Source organism: Bubalus kerabau, chromosome 15, assembly GCF_029407905.1.
Source record: "Bubalus kerabau isolate K-KA32 ecotype Philippines breed swamp buffalo chromosome 15, PCC_UOA_SB_1v2, whole genome shotgun sequence".
NCBI classification, from domain to species: domain Eukaryota; kingdom Metazoa; phylum Chordata; class Mammalia; order Artiodactyla; family Bovidae; genus Bubalus; species Bubalus kerabau.
The window spans coordinates 1,036,320-1,045,608 of record NC_073638.1 but is presented as its reverse complement, the minus strand read 5'-3'; the positions used below and the strand labels follow the sequence as shown (position 1 = coordinate 1,045,608).

Sequence of the window (9,289 nt, the reverse complement as noted above, 5' to 3'; positions counted from 1 at the left end):
TTTTTTTCAGATGACTTTAAGCAACAGGTTGAGTGAGTATTATGAATTCCATTTAATTCAGGTAAAACATTGCACTGCAGATAATGGTTATGCATTGGAAGGTGGCAGTCCCATGATCATGTGTACCTATTAGTGCTCTATCACGCTAGTGGTAAAGAGCCACCTGCCAAAGCAGGAGACAGACACTGGTTTAGTCCCTGTGTCAGGAAGATCCCCTGGAGAAGGAAATAGCAAGCCATTCCAGGATTCCTGCCTAGAGTATTCCGTGGACAGAGGGCCCTGGCAACTACAGTCCATGGGATCACAGAGTGGGACATGACTAAAGTGACTTATCACACATGTAGCATTCATGCCATTTTCTTTCTTCTTTTCTCCTGCAGGTATTTTCTCAGCAGAGCTTTGCCCTCTCCACATGAAACAATGCAGCAAAATAACAATGTAACCGAGTTCATACTGTTAGGATTGATTCAAGACCCTAAGAGACAGAAAATGGTATTTGTAATCTTCTTCATTTTCTCTGCAGGAATGTTGATGGGTAATTTGCTTATTATTATGACCATAAAAATTCAGCCAGACATTTGGGAGCCCCATGTACTTCTTCCTATTTCATTTTTCTTTGGTTGATACCTGCTTTCCAACTTCAATAGCCCCAGATTAATCGTGGATGCCCTGTATGCAAAGAAAAGCATGTCTTACAATGAGTGCCTCACTCAGGTCTTTGCACTGCATTTATTTGGATGCATGGAGATCTTTGTCCTGGTCCTCATGGCCATGGATTGGTATGTGGCCATCTGTAAGCCCTTGAATTATGCAACCATCATAAGGCGGCAAGTCTGCATCATCCTGATTGTTCTTGCATGAATAGGGTCTTTTACACATTCTATGGCTCAGATTATTCTGGCCCTTAGATTGTCCTTCTGCAGATCCAATTTCATTGATCACCATTGCTGTGATAAGTAGCTACTGTTGAAACTTGCCTGCATGGATATTTATGTGATGAACTTACTGGTGGTGATTAATAGCGGGGCAATTTGTGCAAGCAGTTTTAGAATTCTGATGATCTCTTACATTGTTATTTTGCATTCACTGTGGAACCACAGTGCAGAAGGGAGGAAAAAGGCCCTCTCCATTTGCACTTCTTGGTCTGTGCTGGGGTCCAGCCCCGGCTGATCCAGGGTATTCGAAGCGGGGACGGCGTCGGCGACTTATTTAATTATTTATTCATCAAAGATATAAAGAGTAATAGAATAAGGATAGCTCAGTGAGGAAATTCAGTGGAGAGAAGAAGCTGAAATAAGGATAGCTCAGTAGGAAAATTCAGTGGAGAAAAGAAGCTGAGTGGCTTGGTTTACGCGGAAAATCAATATAACCCGTGACACCAGGTTAGCTCTGACCACGGAGGCCGCAGGCGCCCTCTCGAATAGCGGAAGGTGCCCCACCTTAGACACCTTCTCGAGTGGGTCTTAGAAGCCCAGGCCAATAAATGGTCGCAGAGGATATCCACGCTCCAGATGGACACTCAGCTGGAATTTGGGAGAGAGAGTGACATGGGGAGACCAAGTTTCAGTGAACAAGGCCCGCACTTTATTTTCCAAAGTAGTTTTTATACCTTAAGTTATGCATAGAGGATAATGGGGGAAGGGGTAGAGTCATGCAGCAAGCCAGGCTTTTTTCCTGTAAACTTATCATATGCAAAAGTTCAGGTGATAGACATCATCTTCTGGCCCGGAGGCCTGTTAACATTTTAAGAAACTTATCTTTCTCTAAAGGTGATTATTCCAAAGTCAGGTGCCAGCCTTCCAAAAAGCATTGAACAAAGCTGCATTTTACATTTCTATACACCCATTATATCAATCAATACACTGCCAAGGACACAGTAGGTAAGGAGTATGGAGACTTAGCAGCAAACATTGGCCCAACAAGTGAAAAACCCTTCACCAATACAATTTCTAATCAATCTTTTAACTACTCAAAGGAATCTGTGTTTAGGCAGTTTAGAACATCTCCTGCCTCTCACAGTTGGGAGGCTCTGAACAATCACATGTGGCCGGAAAAACCCATTCAGGCAGGCTAGAGGATTTCCAAAGGAGTTTGTAGGTTGAAACACTGTCACATCCAAGAATTATTAACTGGAGCTGTAAGCTAACTCTCTTTTCAGAGAGAGGTAGTGGGGGACAGCCCCCCGTAAAGTCAGAGGTGTAGGTGAAAGCACAAAGCAGAAAGTAGGCAGACTCTGGTTTTCGGGGTAGATGCTCGAGAATTTCCAGGGGGACTCCTGAGGCTCGATCCCGCCTTTGCGTATGCCGAGCCTCCTTCCTCATGACCTTTGTCATGGGCGGAATTCCTCACGCTGGCTCCCGGCAGTGATAGAATTCCAGTTGAGCTATTTCAGATCCTGAAAGATGATGCTGTGGAAAGTGCTGCACTCAATATGCAATATGCACTCAATATGCAATATGCCGGCTCCCGGCAGGTCTGTGTATATTTATATATACTCGGCCCCCAGCCACATTCCCCATGAACAAGATGGTGGAAGTATTGTACACGATTGGAACACTCTTCCTCAATCCACTCATCTACACACTGAGGAATACAGAAGTGAAAAATGCCATGAGAAAGTTAAGACATGTCAGAATTACCTCAAAAAGCAAAAGATGAATTGTGGGGCTGGAATGACTGTTTATTGAGTCATGGTTTTAGTGAATCTGTACAAATTATCATATATGACAATGTTTGACTCTTGTGGGAGTAGCATAATTAAAATCAAAGTATGCTTTGCTTTATTATTATTATTATTATTTTTAATTCACAGGCAAGATGAATGCCAAGGCTTCTCATTCTTTCATGGACCAAACGTGCCAATTCTAATCATGATCCCCTGTCAAAGTTTATTTTTCAATTGGTTCAGTTCAGTTAAGTCGCTCAGTTGTGTCCAACTCTGCAACCCCATAGACTGCAAGACACCAGGCTTCCCTGTACATCACCAACAGAGTAAAAATAACATGAAGGGTTTTTTTGTTTGTTTGTTTGTTTTGTTTTTCATATATTTGTACCTTTTGGGACATTGCGAAGTTTGGTGCCTAAACTGGTGTCTCAGAAGTTTCATGTGATGCGTTAAGAAGCCCATATGTATAAAAGAGAATAGAAGTGCCATAATTTTGTTACAAGCTCATCTAGTCTAAATATCCCTCATGCCAGTACACAAACAGGCAAAGACACATACACTTGCTATACAGGGATTTGTGGTTATTTGTACTTCAGATGATTGAATGGATGAATACGTGTAAGAGATAAAACAGAAAAGAAAATAAGCTCACACACAGATGAAAACATAAAGTTTAGATAATAGAATAAGATGTTATACAGGGAAAGAAAACTTAAAAGTTTTTATGTGGTTCAGAATTAATTGCAGCCAAATTAAACAGGGGAAATGGTGTAATTTTAAATGATTTTTGGAAGATGCTATTAATATAAACAGATTGTATAATTGTGAATAGTCATCTGCCCTCAAAAGTGATTCACCCAAAGGAGAAACTCTGAATTCTAAGTATACTTTCATTTCTCTCAAGAAGAAGTAGAATTCCTGATATGTTTCCAGTGCCTTTTTGCTATCTCAGTTATGTCTCAAATATATTATAAAGTTGAATATGGCTTTCAAAAACATACAAATAGCAAATTCAGAACAAATAGCAATTCTCTGAAGTTTCCAGAGTAAACCCATCCTCAAGATTATTCTGCTGAGAAATAAGAAGGAAGGTTTCAAAACAGTTTCATATGTCTTCCTTATCTCTAATCCATAATAAATGCCTCTAATCCACTTTATTTAAACATCTGCAATGTGAACTAAAACACAGGAAACATTAGGAATTGATGAAGTGGTCACGAACTTTTTTTTTTTTTTTTCTAGCTTTGAAATAGGGAGTAGAATATAATGATTAAGAGCATTAGCTTTGGATTCAGTCTTGATGAATCCAAATCCTTGTTCTATCACCTCATAGACCTGTAACTTGAGGAAAGATAGATGGATTTCTAGGCCTCAGTGTTTGTCTATAAAATGGCAATTAAAATAATCTCTATGTTATTGGCTTGTCATAAGGGTTCAAGATTGCATACATAACAAAATCTAGTATGTGCTATCATTATCATAAATGAATTTTAAATATACTTACTAAAATTTCTGTTTTTAATTAATGGCCACCACATGTGTTTGCCAGCAATATTTTATTTTATTCAGAGAATATAAGTTACAGTTATAATGGAAGGAAAATCAAACTGAAGATATCCATCAAGCATTGGTTTTTTGTGTGTTGTGTTGTTTTGACATTTTAAAATATATTGGTATGTTGTCAGTTTACAATGTTCTGTTGGTTTCAGGTATATAGAAAAGTGAATCTGTTATGCATATACATATATCCACTCTTTTTGTTTAGATTCTCTTCCCATATAGGCCATAACAGAGTATTGAGTAGTTCTCTGTGCTATACAACATGTCCTTTTTAGCTATCTAGTTTATATATGGTACTGCGTACATGTCAATCCCAAGCTCCCGAATTATTCCTGCCCCTCCTTATTCCCTGGTAAACATAAATTTATTTTCTACATCCATGATTCTACTTCTGGTTTATAAATAAGTTCATTTATACCCTCTACCAGTCCATTCTGAAGGAGATCAGCCCTGGGATTTCTTTGGAAAGAATGATGCTAAAGCTGAATGAAGTTCCAGTACTTTGGCTACTTCATGTGAAGAGTTGATTCATTGGAAAAGACTCTGATGCTGGGAGGGCTTGGGGGCAAGAGGAGAAGGGGAAGACAGAGGATGAGATGGCTGGATGGCATCACCGACTCAATGGACAGGAGTCTGAGTGAACTCTGGGAGTTGGTGATGGACAGGGAGGCCTGGCGTGCTGCGATTCATGGGGTCGCAAAGAGTCAGACACGACTGAGGGACTGATCTGATCTGAAGTGATATAATATGACATTTTTCTTTGTTTGACTTACTTTACTCAGTATGGCAATCTCTAGGTCCATCCATGTTGATCCAAATAGCATTATTTTGTTCTTTTTATGACTGAGTGGGCTTCCCTGGTGGCTCAGACAGTAAAGACCCTGTCTGCAATGAGGGAGACCTGGATTCGATCCCTGGGTTGGGAAGATCCCCTGGAGGAAGGCATGACAACCCATTCCAGTATTCTTGCCTAGAGAATCCCCTGGACAGTGGAGCCTGGTGGGCTACAGTCAATGGGTTTAAAAAGAGTCAGACAGGACTGAGCAGCTAAGCACAGCACAGCATGTTTGAGTGGCATTCCATTGTATATTTTTACCACAACTTCTTTATCTATTCCTCTATCGATGGGCATTTAGATTGCTTCCATGTCCTGACTATTATAAATAGTGCTGTAATTGTGGTGCATGTATCTTATTAAATTGTTTTTTCCTAAATGTATGCACAAGTGTGGGACTGATGGATCATAAGTTAGTTCTATTTTTAGCTTACATCATGAGAAACACTGGGCTGGAGGAAGCACAAGCTGGAAACAAGATTGATGGGAGAAATATCACTAAACTCAGATATGCAAATGACACCACCCTTATGGTAGAAAGTGAAGAAGAACTAAAGAGCCTCTTGATGAAAGTGAAAGAGGAGAGTGAAAAAATTGGCTTAAAGCTCAACATTCAGAAAACTAAGATCATGGCATCCAGTCCTATCATTTCATAGCAAATAGATGGGGACACAGTGGAAACAGTGGATAACTTTATTTTTGGGGACTCCAAAATCACTGCATATGGTGATTACAGCCATGAAATTAAAAGACTCTTACTCCTTGGAAGGAAAGTTATGACCAACCTAGATAGCATATTAAAAAGCAGAGCCATTACTTTGTCAACAAAGGTCCATCTAGTCAAGGATGTGGTTTTTCCAGTAGTCATCTATGGATGTGAGAGTTGGACTATAAAGAAAGCTGAGCACCGAAGAATTGATGTTTTTGAACTATGGTGTTGGAGAAGATTCTTGAGAGTCCCTTGGACAGTAAGGAGATCCAACCAGTCCATCCTAAAGGAAATCAGTCCTGAATATTCCTTGGACAGAATGATGCTGAAGCTGAAACTCCCATACTTTGGCTACCTGATGTGAAGAGCTGACTCATTTGAAAAGACCCTGATGCTGAGAAAGATTGAGGGCAGGAGGAGAACGGGACGACAGAGGATGAGATGGTTAGATGGCATCGTCAACTCAATGGACATGGGCTTGGGTGGACTCTGGGAGTTGGTGATGGACAAGGAGGCCTGGCGTGCTCTGGTTCACGGGGTCACAAAGAGTTGGACACGACTGAGCAATTGAACTGAACGGAAGGCACCTCCATACTGTTCCCCATAGCTGCTGCATAAATTTGCCTTTCTGTCAACAGTGTTGGAGGGTTCCATTTTCTTCACACCCTCTTCAGCATTTAAATAGATATCAATGAAAAAAGAATAGAAAGCACAGGGACACACCCATGCACCTATGGTCCCCTAACTTATGACAAAGTAAGCTAGAATATATAATGGAGAAAAAAGTCTCCTCAATAAGTGGTGCTGGGAAAACTGGACAATGAAATTAGAACACTTCCTAACACCATACACGAAAATAAGCTCAAAATGGATTAAAAACTTAAATGTAAGGCCAGACACTATAAAACTCTTAGAGGAAAACATAATCAGAAAACTCTTTGACATAAATTACAGCAAGATCTTTTTGGATCCACCTCCTAGAGTAATGAAAATAAAAACAAAAATAAATGAATGAAACCTCATTAAATTTTAGTTTTTGCACCACAATGGAACCCATAAACAAAATGAAAAGATAACCCTTAGAATGAGAGAAAATAATTGTAAGTTTATATATATATATATTTGGGGTATATATATTATATTTTTCATATAATTGTTAGAATTATAGTTAATGAACATATAAATATATATATATATACCTTATATAACTAATTAAATGCATGTATATTATTTATATGTGTGCACATGTAAAAAATATATATATATATACACAACATATATATGTGCATATGTATGTATGTATGTGGACAGGGAAATGGATAGATAGTCTTTCAAGTCCCTAAATCAATAAATATTAATTAGTATAGTTATGCTCCCCTTCCATCATCATTGCCTTGGCCATCTCTCACAGCACTTAAGTGCATGATCTGAGATGTCAGTTAGATTCCTGTTACATGTTCTTCAATATTTCTGTTTTGGAATGCACTCCTTTCGTTTGTTTACCCACCTGTAAAATGAAGATAATATAAGTGCTCGCCTTTTTGTATTGCTGTAAAGATTACTGCTGAATATCACTGTTTTATTTTTTTTTATTTTTGCTTTTTTTGTGCATTTGTTTTTAATTAATTAATTTTTGCTACATTGCAACTTTATTGCTGTGTGTGGGCTTTCTCTGGTTGTGGCAGGCCGGGACTACTCTTTGTGGTAGTGTGTAGGTTTCTCACTGTGATGGCTTCTCTTGTTGAGGAGCACAGGCTCTAGGCACTTAGGCTTCAGTAGTTGTGGTGTGTGAGCTCCATAGTGTGGCAAGCAGCCTTAGTTGCCCTGCAGCATGTGGAATCCTCCTGGACTGGGGTCAAATAGTGTCCCCTGCATTAGCAGTCACATTCTTAACCACTGAACTACCAGGAAAGCTTCATCACTATATTTTTTAATTTCTTTAATGTATTTTACTGGGATGAAACTTTATGAATACATATACAATAATCAAGCTTGTGAAACTAGGCTCCAATTTGGTTTTAATAAAATACCAAATATTTAAGAATAGTCCTAGACTGTTTTTGATCTATAACAGCAAGGCCACAGAAGGGTAATCTGATGATGAAGAGGAGCTCTATGGATGAATGAAGAAAGCCTCCCACCCATGCCACTCCCACTAGCAGTCCGCACAGCCACTGATTAATGATGGTCGTATAGTGCAAGGGCTTGCAGATGCTGCACAGGGTCATAGGCCATCACAATAAGTAGGATGACATCAGCACCTGCAAAGACATGTTCCCCAAAGATCTGCATCATGCACTCATTGAAAGGGCTGATTTTGTTTTCATAGAGTGAATATATGGTCAGTTTGGAAATAGTGACACAGGAATAGCAGGTGTCAACTAAAGAGAGATGGGCCAGGAACTAGTACATATGTTAACCTAATAAAGAGCTGGTGGTGATGATGACCATAGTGAGCACATTTCCTACCATAGAGACAATGTAGATGACCAAAAACACAACAAATATGATTTTCTGTGTCTTTGGATTTTATGAGAGCCCCAGTAGAACAGATTCTGTCATGTTTCTATTATACCTGTATCTCAGGTCATGATTAATTACACCAGTGTATGGCCGTGGTTTCTACTTGGATGGATAGGAAGAAGTACTTTAGGATTCTCTTGTGCTCAAGGCCATGTGTGCACTAACTTAGCTATGACCCCAGCAATTTTTCCACTATATGAGCCTGAGGGACAAAGAGGTCAGTATTTCACTGGTATTTAACAGCTATTTTTATGCCTTCATGAGGATGGAAAAATGCAATTGCTTATATGGAAACTTTTTCAGAATTCACATATAATGCCTAGAATGACAGTAATCAAGCCACAAACTTACTGAATTCTAGAATCTCTGTGAGAAAGAAATGGCAACCAACTGCAGTACTCTTGCCTGGGAAATCCCATGGACAGAGGGGTCTGGTGGGCTACAGTCCACAGGGTCACAAAGAGTCTGACTTGACTGAGTGAGCAAACCAATAGCAACATGATAACAAAACTAAATTACAGAAATCATATGGCCATATCTGGGGGAATTTTTATACAGACGAATTGTATTTTATACAGGTGAATCTTACAATACAAAGCATTTACTAACCTACACAGAAAATCAGATTTCTGAGTTAAGTGATCCATTTCTTAGTCTTGTTGATCTTTTAGAGACTTGGTTTGGTCTGGAAGCTCATGGTAGAAAATCACTCTCAAAAAAAGATTTATTCTACCTGAATTCAAGACATAGTATAAAATTACCACAAAACAGTTATGTGCTATTTAAACATATTAGAATGTTCATAAAAATCTAAATGTATGAATTTCCCAACAAATATATCAAAGAAATTCAGTGTGGAAATAATAGATCTTTCAACAAATGCTGGATCAATATGATATCCACTTGCAAAAAAAAATGAACCTCAATAATACTTCACATTATACACTAATATTAATGCAAAACAAGTCAGTGAACTAGATGGAAAACCTAAAACCAT

General features: G+C 38.9%; 1 pseudogene; it reads left to right on the top strand.

The window, feature by feature from the left end:
• Nucleotides 1-420: 420 nt before the first annotated feature.
• On the top strand, nucleotides 421-2,658 carry LOC129628102 (olfactory receptor 4C11-like; annotated as a pseudogene).
• The last annotated feature ends 6,631 nt before the right edge of the window (nucleotides 2,659-9,289 follow it).